We start from the raw sequence: 15,540 nt of genomic DNA on the forward strand, positions 1-15,540 counted from the left end.
TACACCTAGGCAAGCCTAGGGGTTTGGACATGTGGACAAAGACACACATGTACACGTGCATACACATGCACACACACCCATGCTATCACACCTTGGAAGCATTAAACCTCAAACACAAATACAAATCTAAATGTATCTTACCTTCATGATAGGGAACCAGAAAATACACAGAAATAGAAAATTATAGAGCTACAAATAATCCTATATTCCTGTAATAGCATTAATATTTTTCCTTTATGACGTTTTCAGAGATAGCATCATACTTAACGTGTTTTGTAACATTCCTTTTCATTGAATATATCATGGAATTTAAAATCAAAAATAGAAAGAATAGATAATTTGGTAAACAGTATTGGGATGAATGACTTGGTTCATTGGAAAAGAAGTACAGTTAGATTCTTAACTAACAGCACACATAGAAATATATTCCAGACGTATTAACTAGATTTTAAATAAAACTATAGAAGTAATAAAGTAAAATAAAGGATAATTTAAAAAAACTTTAGAGTGGGAAAATGAACAAATTTGATTTGGTAAAAATGACAGATATTTGTATGTAGATATTTGTATGTGTAATCAAAAGACAAAAGACAGACTAGGAGAGAACATTTAGATTTTATAAAACAACCAGAGAGAGTAATACTTTCAACATATGAAGAGGTGCTCTAAGCTAATAAGACAAGGATATTTACAGAATATTCCAGAATATAGAAAAAAATGTTCAATCTCTATGAAAGTAAACAAGAAGCAAGTTAAAACAAATTAAATTATTGCTGCATCAATATCTCTCCAGGTCTAAAATTTGCTGAGGAAGCAGTAAGGAGGAGGCTAGTCCAAAGATATCCCACAGGCTCCTGCTTTAAGGAAATTGGTTTATTATATCGCATTTTATAGAAGTTTTTAAAAAAGTGCTTGGATCATGAGCACTAAAGTGGGCATGTATTGCTGTAGGCAAGGTGAGAGCCAGGGTGTTGACTGCCGGGAAGACCCTGGCATTCTGAGTGTTGTCTTCACAAGACAGTTTTCCTGAGCAGAATACCAGCTTCCTCCAGGTCCTGCTGACTGGGAAATGGATTTTATCTTATCTTATTTTATCTTGAGATGGAGTTTCACTCTTGTTGCCCAGGCTGGAGTGCAATGGCGTGATCTTAGCTCACCACACCCTCCACCTCCTGGGTTCAAGCAATTCTTCTGCCTCAGCCTCTCAAGTAGCTGGGATTACAGGCATGCGCCACCACGCCCAGCTAATTTTGTATTTTTAGTAGAGATGAGGTTTCTCCACATTGGTCAGGCTGGTCTCAAACTCCTGACCTCAGGTGATCCGCCTGCCTTGGCTTCCCAAAGTGCTGGGATTACAAGCATGAGCCACTGCGCCCGGCCAGAAATGGATTTTAAATGGCAAGTGCTACTGAGCTTTGTAGAACCCAACTGCCTCTCAGCCACCATATCTGATCCATCTCCATTGGGTTCCAGTTACTGTCCTCACTTTAGCAAATGCCTGAGCACCTGTGACTCAGTACACTTGAAATGAGCAAACTCAGGGAGCCTATGGAGCCATCACCTTGGTATTTCAGCTGTCAGGGTACAAATCCATTGTAGTGTAGACTCCACCAGATGAATGGTGATCGTCTTAGTCTGTTCTGTGCTGCTACAACAGAATACCTGAGACTGGGTAATTTATAAAGAATAGAAATTTATTTCTCACAGTTCTGGAGGCCAGGAAGTCCAAGATCAAGGCTCTGACATCTGGTGTCTGGTGAGGGCCTTCTGGCTGTGTCCTCTCATGGTGGAAAATGGAAGGGCAAGTGAGACAAACCCCCTTTGCCACGCCCTTTTATAGGGGCACCTAATCCTGTTCATGTGGGAGGAGTCCCATGGCCTAATCACCTCTTAAAGGGCCCACCTCTTAATACTATCACCTTGGCAACACCTGAATTTTAGCGGGGACACGTTCAAACCATAGCAGCCATCAAGCCATGGACAGGCAATTCGGTTGGCAGCTTATATATTATGTCCTAGCTGCTCCCAGGCATGGTCCATTCATAAGGGGCCTCTGGCCATTTGTCTGGTGGCAAGAATGCTCACAATCTTCTTCAGTTTCTCCTCTTTCTGATTTTCAGTGCATAAGACTGGGTGTCTAAACAGAACTTCTGAAATCTTAATGTGCATTTGAGTCACCTGGGGATGTCATAAACAGCAGATTCTGATACAGTAGGTCTGGGGTGGAGGATGTGATCCTGTATTTCTGAGAGTGTTTATGGGGACCTGCAGCATCAGTATCACCCAGAGACTTGTTAGAAATGCAGTATCTCGGGCTCCTACCTTGACCCACTGAAAAAGAATCTGCAAATTAACATGAGCCCCAGGAAAGTCAAAAGCACATCTAACACCAAGAGGCACTGCTCGTGGGGAGGGTGCAGCGTGGCACATATGGAATCCCGGAGCTGCAGGCGAACATCTCTCAGGCAACCAGCGCGTCGCGTTCTGCCAGGTGCCCTCACATGCACTGGGGCCCCAGTCAGTTTCTTTAAGCCCAATCTGGATCTTCCATCCTTTTTGCTTCCAGGCAATATGTGTGATCCACTGCTGTCTCTTCGTGGTGTCTCCTGATGACATCTGCAGGGGCCCCCTGTGAACTCTTTCTAGTTAACAGGCATCTCTTTTGTGCAGTGAGCCTTCCTTTTGTGCAGTGAGCCTTCCTGTCCCCACTTACCCGCTCTGCCCTGCAATCCTAGGTGCCCTGGACAGAGATGGGGTCCAGTGGGCAGGGTCTGAGGATGTTTTATTGACCTGCAGCTATCCAAGGGCTCTCTGGGAGGTCGCAACATAAGGCCATATCATGCTGCCCCTGCCAGCGCTCCTCCCCCTCATGGCTGTCGGGTGCTGGGCTCCTGGGGTAAAGTGCAGGGAGAGAGAATCTTAGGACGTTTAGTGGCCTAATAATGCCAGCAGGACACTGTGGAAGACAGTGGTGTAATGTCCTCAACTTGTATCCAAGAAACCAGCTTTCAAGAAGATTTTATTGGCCCCAATATACTCATATCAGCCCCACTCTCCTGATCCAGCTCCTCTTATCACCCCGGCAATCTCCATTCCATAGGAATTCACCCAGGCAACAGGAGGAGGGCTTGGAAACTCCTTCTTGTTCAAGGGGCCCTTGTACCTCTTTCCACAGTCAGTGGAAGTCATTAGGATGTCACATTTCCAATTATACATGTCACCCCACCCCACAATGAAACCAAATTAGTTATGTCAACTGAAGTGTGTGTGCGTGCCCTGGATATGGTGGGGATGGTGGTTTGGTAAGGTCAACATAACTGTCATATTCTAATATAATTGGCCAAGACAAAGAGAAATTCATGGACAAACACATTTATTTAGCTTTGGGGAAGGCATGTCAGATCCCTCATTCTAATAAGGAAAGAAGGAGAAGGGGCCCATGTCAAATTTTCTATTCCTAAGCATTTCTTCCACATTCACTCAAATATGAAGCCTGTCTGGTTAATATCACACCTCTTCAAACATCGGCTCTTGCAGCCTTAACTTGCTAATATTATCCTGTGTGTAAATTATCACAGAGGCTAAAAGAGGTTATGTCCGTCCCACTGTATAATCCTCTCCTGTTCTACACCCCCTTCTTACACCATTGCAGCCCCGTCCTGTAATAAAGTGAGGGAAACATTAGGAGGGATGGGGCGGGTGATTGTGGGATGGAGTCTTCACTTGACCATCAGAGATGTTTGTCCTCAGAGTCAGGTCCTTCCTCCTCATGTGAGTCCTTCTATACTGTGCACACAGTACTGCCCACTCTAAGCAGTCCTGTCCTTAGGGATTTTGAGATTCAGGGAGGACATTTTCAGGTGGATTCATCAATTCCTGGATCGTCAATGCTCAGGACTTGCCTCTTCAACATCCGGCATGAGAAGAACCCATACAGAGCGCACATCTCAAGCAGACCCCCTGGCTCCTACGACAGCGCCCCAGGCTTAGAGGCCCGCGGGAGGGGGAGCCTGCAAAAAGCACCATTCAAAGGAGAGGGGAGGCTGTGAGGAGGGAGATGGCAGAGGCCAGTGCCTGCAGACCCCTGTCCCTGAGCCAGGGCTGTTTGAGCCACTCCCTTTAAAATGCTATTTGTAAAGCTTATTTTTAAGCCTCACAGTGACTTGTCAAGACAGCAACTTCCTGGCCCCCTTGCAGTTAGAAGGCCCTCTCTCCATTGCCCATTTTTGATTTAATTCTGGTGTTTTCCTGCAGCCCAGCTCAGCATCCTAACAGTGGCCCAAAGGGTGATGGCAGGGGTGTCCTCTAGGATCATCTAAGGCAGGGGGTGTGAGGATGCCAGACTCTTGCAGCAACATTCTGTGGAGCTGCCTTTCAGAAATGTTCATCCCACTGGTGTTGAGGGTGTGGAATTAAAATCTGATGGAAGCATTTTCTCTACTCTCAATGTATTTGGAATTCATTTCAGCTTTTCCCTGACAATAGCTTCCCTGCTGCTTTCTTCTTCCCTTTTGTGTCTGGTGTGGCTGGGAGGTCCTGGGGCCTTTTAAATGCACAGTGACACAGGTGTCCTCATATGCTCGTGGGGGCACAAGCATCGTGGTGTGCTTGCAGTGACACAAGTGTCCTTGTGTGCTTGCAGTGACGCAGGCGTCCTCGTGTGCTTGCAGCGATGCAGGCGTCCTCGTGTGCTTGCAGTGACACAGGCATCCTCATGTGCTTGCAGTGACGCAGGCATCCTCATGCGCTTGCAGTGATACAGACATCGTGCTGTGCTTGCTTTGCCAACTGAAAAGTGACCTGGGAGAGGGTGGAACCAGTCAGTGTCTGGGTTCCTCTGAAGGCATTTGCAGACACTGACAGTTCAGGAAATGTCTCCAACCAGGCCTTGCTTCTCTCAGTGTGGAACACACCTGCCTTTGGGCAGTTCCTCTGATGGCAGGAATGATTGACAGGCATCCTCTGCTGGGGGTGTCCATCATCCAGGAGACCCCCCTTGGAGGGCTGGCAGGAGGCCGTGTCCCCTGGTCTATGATTTTTATTCTTCACACCACCTTCTGTGTGTGTGAGCCTCCATGCAGCTGTGCCACTTTTGGGAACAGGCCCAGTAGACACAGATGAAGCAATGCACAGAGATCTCTGTGTGGGGATACTCGTGGCACAGTTGTGAGTGGCCCAGATGGGCAGCTGTGGCAGCTCACGCTAGTGCTGTTGTGTGATAGTGAGCCCTCTGCGGCCAGTGTGGGGGCTCTGCCTTCCATCCAGAAGGAATGTGCAGAATTTGTCCTTCTGTGCTTGGCTAATTCCACTTAACATGGTATCCTCTAGGCTCATCCATGTTGTTGAAAAGGAATTCATTGAGTTTTATGGTGGAATAGTATTCCATCTGTGTATATACCACATTCTTTTAATCCATCCCTCCATAGATGGACGCTAGGGTTGATACCATATCTTGACTATTGTGAATAGTGCTGCAATGAACACAGGAGGGCAGGTATTGGACCACCACACTGTGCCCCATAAATATGCACAATTATTATCCAACAGTTAAAATAAAACTTAAAGCAATGAAACAACAACAAGAAAGAAGGAACACGTGCTTCTGCTGCAGGGGAGCTGTGAGTGGGAGCCTCCAGCTGTTGGGAGCTCTGGGGTCCACCTTTAAGCCAAAGTCTTTCTCTTCCTTTCTGGGCAGCACCTGGCAGGTGATGAGAAGCCAAGAGAAAAGGTTAATGGCTGATGACCAGGTGAGACCCACAAGAGAGGCATCAGAATACACGTGTTACCTGCGCTGTGCGTTTCCTATAGGACATAAGCAGCCACACAGTGGCTGAGAACTCCCTTGCGGCGGCTCCCTGCTCCAGGCACTCCCCGAGGTTGTGCCGTGCCCTGGCCCAAGTCCAGCCAGCCCTGTCAGTCCACACTTCAGAACCACACCGTGCATCACAAGGTCGATAGCTCCTGGGGCCTTGCACAAAATCGGCCCAGTGAAAATGTTCATTAAATGAGTGTTTCCTTCAGTCCTAGTTACGCTTCCTTCCCTTTCTACCAAGTCTAGCCCATCCCGAGAGGTTCCAGGGTCCCAAGGAAGAGACATCCCGTTTACTCACAGAGACATCCTGTTTACTCACAGGTGGTCATTGCCTGTGAGCATTTGCAGAGTGGGTGGGAAGGCAGGGGCAGGAGGAGGTGTGGAGGCCCCCCAGGCAGGCTCAAAACGGACATTCTTTAAATATTTGTCCAACATTTACTTACTGGAAATGGCGAATAGCTTATTTCCTGTTAGCAAATAAATATACTCATCCACAAAATGACACGTCTCCATCTTTATATTTAGAATAAGAGATTTCTGACACGCATGGGTCATCCTAGAGCATGTTCTTAATCTGGAATTGATGGAGAGCAGTGCTTGCAAGTCTCCACTTGAGGGCACTGTGACCCCAGTGTTGCGTTGGTGTCCCTTTCAACTGGACCCCTGGGCAGGTGCCCGACGGTCCACCTCCTCATCCAGCTCTCACCGTGCTCCTGGGGGACGGAGGGATGTTTCCAGCCTCACCAAAGAGGGAGGCCTTGAGCTGAGTGACTGGCATCTCTGCTTGGGCACCCTTGGCCACCGGAGGAGCAACCTTGGTGAGAAGAGCTGGTGCCAATCCCTCCTGGGGTGGCAAGCTCTCTGGTGCTGCCTGTGCACCCGTGCCTGCCCGCAGTTTGATCAGTGATGGGTGTGGGAGAGGCTGGGTCCACCTTCCTCACAAAGCAAAGGGTGTAGGCAGCCTGGCCACCAGCAAGGTCACTGCTAAGCCTAGGAGGACAGGCCCATGAAGCAGCAGTGGGGATCCTTTGCTGTCTGGTTGCCAACTTTGCCTTGGTTGACCTCGGAAAGATCTACACTCCTCCCTTTCCTGGGCCCAGGAGAAAAGGCAGGAGCTGGCTTCACCAAGGCCCAAGGTATCCCAAATCCAGATGCTAAGCATTTGGAGGATGGCACAGAAACATCTGCAGAAGAAACTCAGCCCTGGCAGTCCAGAAGTTCCTCCCCAACTGGACATGGCACTACTGTGCCCCAGGGACATACAGGGAGCCTTGATGGTTCCAGTTTCATCAACTCATTATTATCAGCATTATTTAATCCTGGTAGTGCCATAATCCTTTCCCCTGTGTATGTGTGAGTATGTATTATGCAAGATTCAAAGTCACTTGATGTCATGAGGAAAATAAAGACTCTCTGCATAGAGCAGAAATAATTTGCACGACCAACTTGGGGTTGAGTGTTCTCAAATGAACTCCAGTGGTCCCTGGGCTTTCAGAGGGTCAGGCAGGCACCACTGTCGAAGGGCTGCGTAACAAAAGGCCCTGGCTGGGTGCGTTATAATTTGCTCCAACCAGTTCCAAAGTACTCAGATTTCCAGTGATGTGAAGAGAAATACTAATGTCACAGGACGTGGGCATTGTGCCTCATATAAATACACACACAAAAGCTAGGCGAGGGTATTTTGGATGTCTTGTTGGGGAGGATGTAATTAAGTTTCTCTTAGAGAATGCTTTGAAGTCTGTGGCTCACTGTTTTATATAAAAGTAACCTCCCCATTCGCCGATCTGTCAGTTGTAGAATTCTAGCCAATTGGGAAAGTTGCTGAGGGAGAATCAATTAGTTTCCACTTGGAGTAAAATCTATCTTTCAAGAGGGAGCTATCATGCCTGCTCTGGCTGTTTGAGTCAAGCGCCAACCAATCTCACCTCTGGGGACGACACACTGTGCTCAGGGAGCCTTGGGGGTCCCTTGGCCAAGTGCAGGTCTCTGCACAGCCCCCAGGTGTGTGCCGTGGGGAGGCATCGGTTTCTAGCTGGTATCAGCTTCCGCCAAGGCCTCACTGCCTCTCAATGAGATCTCCCCACCCTTCTGAGCCCCATATACACTCGAGCCTGGCCAGCAGGGCAAGCGCCACACCTGGGTGGGTTGTGTTGGAGGTAGCAGGTGGTGGTGCTCACTCCACAGGGTTGGAGGCAGCAGGCAGAGCTCAAGCTCCCTGTGAGCTCAGGAATCTGCTGGCAGTCTTGTGTCTACCAGTTTCTCCCGATCCCAGGGAAGAGGCTCAGAGTGGGGCCTTGCTCCTGTGTCTTATCAAGAGTGAGCCTTGTCCTTCACCTTCCCTATCTCATTCTGGTCACATTTCTCCAGACGTGGCCAGAACTGACCTTGCTCTGCATCCAGTATTCCTGTTTTCTTAGGATCCTGGAGGTCTGCTGGTTACTGTGGTAGCAGAGGGTGGTCCCAGTGAAGCAGATATCGGGATACTAGGTTCAGAGCAGAGATAGTGCAGAGCACAAAGGGAACCAGCCAGGACAGGCAGCACTGTGGGCTTGGCCAGCTGGATGGGGTGCGTGTGTGTGTGTGTGTGTGTGTGTGTGTGTTGGGGCTCACTTTTGTCTCACTGGGTCTCCTCTTTGAGACAAGCTCATGCTTGGACATGCAATCCTAGGCCTTGGAGTGTGACAGGATGCTAAGCCAGGCTGGAGAGAGCAGTGGCTGCTAGTTGGGGATGCAGGTGGGGTTTGCAGAGGATGAAACTGTGCAGCCCCTTTTCCTCCTATTTCTTCTCCTCTAGTGTTTTCATTCTATAGATATGTTAAGGTGATGTGTCCCTTCACTTTCCAGGCCATTGTTTAGCTAAGTAGATACAAGCTTTTGTGTTGTTTTCTATAATATTTTAAATCATTAATTGATTCCTTAAAACTCACATTTCCAATGTTCAACAGGTTACCCACTTTTCAAAAACCTATCCTAAGATTCCAGATGTGCTCCCTAAGGACATATAGAGATAAGGATTTAGTACAAAAATTAAAACTAACATCAGGACTGAGACACCACTGAATCTGCTTTTCCACAGTTACTCAATTTATGGAACTTTCAAAGCCATTTCAGTCTACCATGCCTTCACACAGAGCATTATAGTGGCCCAAGCCTCCATTTTAGAATTGTGATCTAATTTCTTTTAATTTACATGTGTACATCATAGTTCTTAAAAAAATATTGTATTCTAATTGCAAATGTAGTATGCATTACATAGGAAAAGCCTGTAAAGTGACAAAGAAAATAAGCATTCCTATAACTGATTCTGATATATGCCCCCCTAATTCTATATGCACATAAGTATAGCCTAAAATGCATAATGATAACTATATTTCATACTTGGAGATTAAAGAAAATCTTAGTACCCAACAGGAGACAGATTTTCAGAAAAATTGTGTAGGTCTAAATCTATATAGTGAAAAGAAAAAAGTAAAAATTAATGAGTTAACTATCTTCAAGAAGAAAAATAACAGCAAGTTAAATCCCAAGAAATAGAAGGAAAGAAATGATAGAGATAAGAGTAGAAATTAATAAAGTAAAAAATTACAATAAAGACAGCCATCAAATCAAAAAACTGGCTCTCTGAATTTTTATTTTTAAAGGAAAGATAAAGCCCTGATGAAACTGATCAAGGGAAAAAAGAGAAAAGGCACAAAAAACTAACATCAAAGAATTAAAAATAGGACACTATTTCAGGTCTTACAAATATTAAAGCTAATAAGAAGATATAGTGAAAAACTTTATGCTGATAAATTTGAAAATCTAGATGAGATAGACAAATTCCTTGAAAAGCAGAACTTACCAAAACTGACACTAGAAGAAATAGAAAATCTGAATAGTCTTAAATGCATTAAGAAATTAAAATCCTTTCTATACAGATGGATTTACTCATGAATGCTACTAAACCTTTAAGAGAATATAATACTAATCTTACAGAAATTCTTACAAAGAACAGAAAAAGAAAGAATATTTTGCTACTGATTTTATGAGGTCTTGATATAAAGACCTAACAAAAATATTACAAGAGAAGAAAGTTACAAAACAAGTCTCATTTAAGAACATAGATGCAAATATTCTAAGCCAAATACTACTAAAGAAAATAAAATGATATACCAAAAAATACACTATAAACATAACTTTGTACTTGAAAATGCAACACTGGTTTAACCATTATCAATCAATCAATTATTACATATATATCAGGCAAAAAATTGTGACAATACCAAATGCTGATGAGGATGTGGAGAAACTCGATCATTCATACATTGCAGTTGGGAATGTAAAATGGTACTACCATTACGGAAGATGGTTTGACAGTCTTGACAGTTTCTTATAAAGCTAAACATACATAGAACTAGCAATTGCACTCTTGGGCCCTTATCCCAGTTTTTCACTGAAAAACATATTCACATAAAACCTGTATAGAAATCCTCATAGCAACTTTATTTGTAACAGCTAAAAATTGGAATAAGCCCAGATGTCCTTTAACAAGTGAATGGTTAAACAAACTGTGATGAATCCATACCATAAAATACTATCAAACAATAAAAAGCCGTGAACCTTTAATACATGCAACAACATGGGACTTATTCCCATGGAATTATGCTGAGTGAAAAAAGCCAATCCTAAGGGGTATTGAACGTTTATTCCATTTATATAACATTTTTAATATGATGCAATTTTAGAAATGGAGGATGGATTCTTGGTTGCCAAGGCTTAAAGGAAGAGGAGTAGGAGGGAAGTAGATGTGGTTAGAACTGGGCGGCATGAGAAATCCTTGTGGGGTTGGAATTGTTCTTTTGTATCTTGGCTGTGCTCATGGATACACAAACCTGAAAAGATGATAAAACTTAATACATACGCATATACACACACAAATGAGTATGAGGAAAGTGGTGGAAATCAGAATAAAATTGGTATATTGTATCAGTGATATTATACTATAATTGTGCAAAATGTTACCATTGGGGGAGACTGGGCAGAAACTATGCAGGATCTCTCTGATATCTCACTAAAAATTCAATTAAAAATTCTTCAATAAAATCAACATGGTAACAAAAGGAGAAAGTTATGTGATCATCTCCATTGAGGCAGAAAGAGTATTTGCTACAAGTCCACAACCATACATGATAAACATTCTTAGCACATGAAATGTGATATAGTTTCAAAACTTTGTACTAAATGATAAAATGTTGAACATTTTCCTGCTGAAGTCTGAAACAAGGATGTCTTCTATGATCACTTCTAGTCAACATCATAACTAAATGGCCAAGCCAGTGCAATAAAGCAAGAGAAACAAAAAGCTATGAGAATTGCAAACAAATAAATAAAACTGTAATTTTCCAAAGGCAATATGCCTATGGACATTTAAAAAACACCATAGAATCTAAAAACAAATAATTAAAATTAGATAATAAGTTTTACTTGTTGCTGGATATACAACCAATTCAAAAAGTAAATTTTATTTCTATATACCAGCAACAAACAGGTATAAAGTAAAACTTAAAAATGTAATTTATAATGGAAAATTATCAAATACCTAGAAATGAATCTAAGGAAAGATGTGTAAGATATCTACACAGAAAATTACAAAACATCATTAAGAAAATTTAATGGCTAAAACAAGTGCTGGGAAATATCACTTTCATGGACTGGAAAACTCAATAATGTAAAGATGTCTGTTCTTCTCAAATTGATCTATAGTTTCAATATAATTTACATTAAAATATTAGTTTTTTGGTGGAAATGCATAAGCTGATTATAAATTCCTTTAGAAGTGCAAAATGTCAAGCATATCTAAGACACTTTGGAGAAAAACAAGGTGGGATGACTTACTCTATGGATGCAAACCATTATTGTAAAGCTACAGTGCTCAAGTCAATGTGATATTGGCAGAATGATAGACAGATGCAGTAGATCAGAATAGAGGATTTGTAAGCAAATCACTGTCCACATAAACACTTGTTTTCATTGTTGTTGTTGTTTTCAAATACTTGTTTTCAATGATAGAGGGCACTGAAAAGCACCGGGAAAAGAACAGTCTTTTCAAGAAATGGTGCTGGAGCTTTGGGTCAATCACGTATTTATATGGCTCTTAAATAAGACTTGAACCATGAACAAAAATCAATTCCAGGTAAACTGGCAGATATAAATGTGATAAGTGAAACAATAAAGCTTCTGAAAAGGGGAGAAATAGGAACGTTTTTACACCATTGGTGGGAATGTGAATCAGTTCAACCATTGTGGAAGACACTGTGGCAATTCCTCAAAGATTTAGAACTGGAAATACCATTTGACCCAGCAATCCCGTTACTGGGTATATACCCAGAGGAATATAAATCATTCTATTATAAAGATACATGCATGTGTATGTTCATTGCAGCACTATTCACAATAGCAAAGACATGGACTCAACCCAAATGCCCATCAATAATAGACTGGATAAAGAAAATGTGGTACATATGCACAATGGAATACCATGTAGCCATAAAAAGGAACGAGATCATGTCCTTTGCAGGGACATGGATGAAGCTGGAAGCCATTATCCTCAGCAAACTAACGCAGGAACAGAAAACCAAACACCGCATATTCTCACAAGTGGCAGCTGAACAATGAGAACGTGGACACAAGAGGGGAACAACACACACTGGGGCCTGTCAGAGGGCGGCAGGTTTGGGAGAGCATTAGGGAAAAGAGGGAATGCATGCTGGGCTTAATACCTAAGTAATGGGTTGATAGATGCAGCAAACCACCATGGCACACATTTACCTATGTAACAAACCTGCACATCCTGCACATGTACCTGGAACTTAAAATAAAAGCTTCTGAAAGCTATTAGCAACAATAGTGTCATAATCTTGAGGTAGGCAAAGAACTCTTAACATAGGACACAAAAAAACTGTAACCACAAAGACAAAGTTGATAAGCCAAGTTTCCTTAACATTAAGAACTTATTTTCTTCTCTCTCTCTCTCTCTCTTTTTGAGATGGAGTCTCACTCTGTTGCCCAGGATGGAGTGCAATTGTGCGATCTTGGCTCACTGCAACCTCTACCTCCTGGGTTCAAGTGATTCTCCTGCCTCAGCCTCCAGAGTAGCTGGGATTACAGGCACCCACCACCACGCCCAGATAATTTTTGTATTTTTAGTAGAGATAGGGTTTCACCATGTTGGTCAGGCTGGCCTCAAATTCCTGACCTCAGGTGATCCACCTGCCTTGGCCTCCCAAAGTGCTGGGATTACAGGCATGAGCCACCGCAAGAACTTTCATTAAAAGACACCATTATGACAGTGAGATGGAAGCTAAAGAGTGGGAGACAATATTCACAACCATGCACCTGCAAACAGCTTCTCACTAAAAGTATAAAATTAATAAGAAAGAAATAGACAACCCAATGGAAAAATAGACAACCAACTCAGCGGGTTTTATTAAAAAGTACGGTAATATTCAAGTGATCACTATGCATATGAAAAGATGTGCAACCCCAGTAGTCATTAGGAAAGAGGAAATTAAAACCATTGTGCGATATGACACACTCCAGAGTGGGGACAATGAAAATGCCTGACCACACCAAGTTGGAAGGATGTGGAGTAGTGGGAGTTTGCATGCATCGCTGGTGGCAGGGAAATTGGAGCAGCCAACGCAGTAAACTTGGTGGCACTGCGACCACATGTGATGATGCTCTGGGGCAAGCAGCTGTCTTCCCAGGCATATACAAACAGCAGTGTGTGCACATGTGTGCAGAGAGACAGACACAGATGTCCACAGCAGCATCATTCATAATAGCCCCAAACTGAAGAAAAAATCATAGGTGCTCAGCCGGGCACGGTGGCTCACGCCTGTAATCCCAGCACTTTGGGAGGCCGAGGTGGGAGGATCACCTGAGGTCAGGAGATCGAGACTATCCTGGCCAACATGGTGAAACTCTGTCTCTACTAAAATACAAAAAATTAGCCGGGCATGGTGGTGCGCACTTGTAGTCCCAGCTACTCAGGAGGCTGAGGCAGGGGAATCGCTTGAACCCGGGAGACAGAGATTACAGTGAGCTGAGATCGCGCCACTGCACTCCTGCCTGGCAACAGAGTGAGATTCCATCTCGGGAAAAAAAAAAAAAGATAGGCTCTCATTAACAGTAAAATAAGAAGCCTAAGTATGGCATCTACAAGGATATACTACGCAGTGATGGAAGTCGACGAACTGCGACTGCGTGCAAGGCTGCAGGAGTCTCACAAGCTAATGTTGGCTAGAAGAAGCCGGACGGAAATGAATACACACTCTTTACGTCCATGTACGTAAAGTTCAAACCCAGCTAAAAGTAACCTAGGATGCTGGAAATCAGGACAATAGTTGCCTTTGCAAATGGAGAGGGCAGTGATTAGGAGAAGGGCTTCTCAGGAGCTGGGAGCATCTCCACTTTACATTTTGCTAGTTGAGCCCTTTTCTGTGCTTGTGTCATAATTCAACAAAAGCATACATATTTACACCCCTCATGGATATTTACATTTTTCTAAAGGATGACTAGAAAGATTTATTTCAATATAAGGAGTCTGCAATGGCGTTTTCAGGCACAATGAGTGCTATGGTTAAAGTATTTGTCTCCTCCAAAACTCATGGCCCCTGGCATGTGGAGTCCTCTATCTGAAGAACAAGAGGAACTCAGAGCTAGAAGCCTCTTTATGGGGATCACTCCAGGTCTTTTATTGATGAAGAAATAAATATGGCTTCCTGGGGTCCCCTGGGAGGGTCCCAGATCACCCCTCATTCAGTCTCCATCCTGCTCCTCCCAGGCAGACACCGGTCTCACGGTGCGGTGTAGGGGAGCCACACTGTGTCCTGGAAAGTTCATTAGCTTGTAAAGTGGTGCAGCGCTTCTGGCCTGTTGCCAGTCCACGCCACTCTCCTTGGGTGCAGCAGTCCCGCCCCACCCCGCCCGCCCTCCTTGGGCCCAAGGTGCAGCTGGGAGCTGGGTGTCTGCGTCAGCCTTTCCTGCAGCTGGGGGCTCCTCTGACTCCCACGGGGAGCAGGAAGCTGCTTTCCCGCTGCACTCGATGTAAACAGTAAACACATCCCAGCACCTGCCAGGCCTCCCTGTTCCGCTGCTCCTGTCCCTGCCGCAGCCCTGGGAAGAGGCCTGAGGCCCAGGGGTGTGCAGGCCACCAGCATCTGCCATGAGCCCGCCGAGGAAATAATGGCAGCTGTGGGACTGCACGCATGCCTACGTGTGCATGCCTGTGTGTGAACACGTGCATGTGTGGGGTGTTGATGTGTTTGCATGTGTGGGATGTATATATGCTTGTGTATCTGTGTATGTGTGTTTTTGGGCCTGTATATGTATATATGTATATGAGTGTGTGTAGGGAGTGGTCCATGTGTGTTGCGTGTGTTTGTGTGTACATGTACACATGTGTATGTATGTACAGCATGTGGTGTGCATATATCGTTTGTGTTTGTATGTGTGCATGTGTTTATGTGTGTAGTGTGTACAGATCACATGTGTACACGTGCATAGTGTGTGGTATATATGAATGCCCTGTGTGTGTGCATGCATGTGTATATGCTGTACATGTGTATGTATGTGTGCCGCCAGATTGACCCAAGGTCACTCAGAAGGTTTCTGAAATTAGCCCAGCCCAGCGAGCTTTCCATAAAGCCACAACCCTCTTGACAGCACCCGGCTCATCTTCCTTTCCA

The sequence above is a fragment of the Pan paniscus genome, chromosome 13 (assembly GCF_029289425.2).
Source record: "Pan paniscus chromosome 13, NHGRI_mPanPan1-v2.0_pri, whole genome shotgun sequence".
NCBI classification, from domain to species: Eukaryota; Metazoa; Chordata; class Mammalia; order Primates; family Hominidae; genus Pan; species Pan paniscus.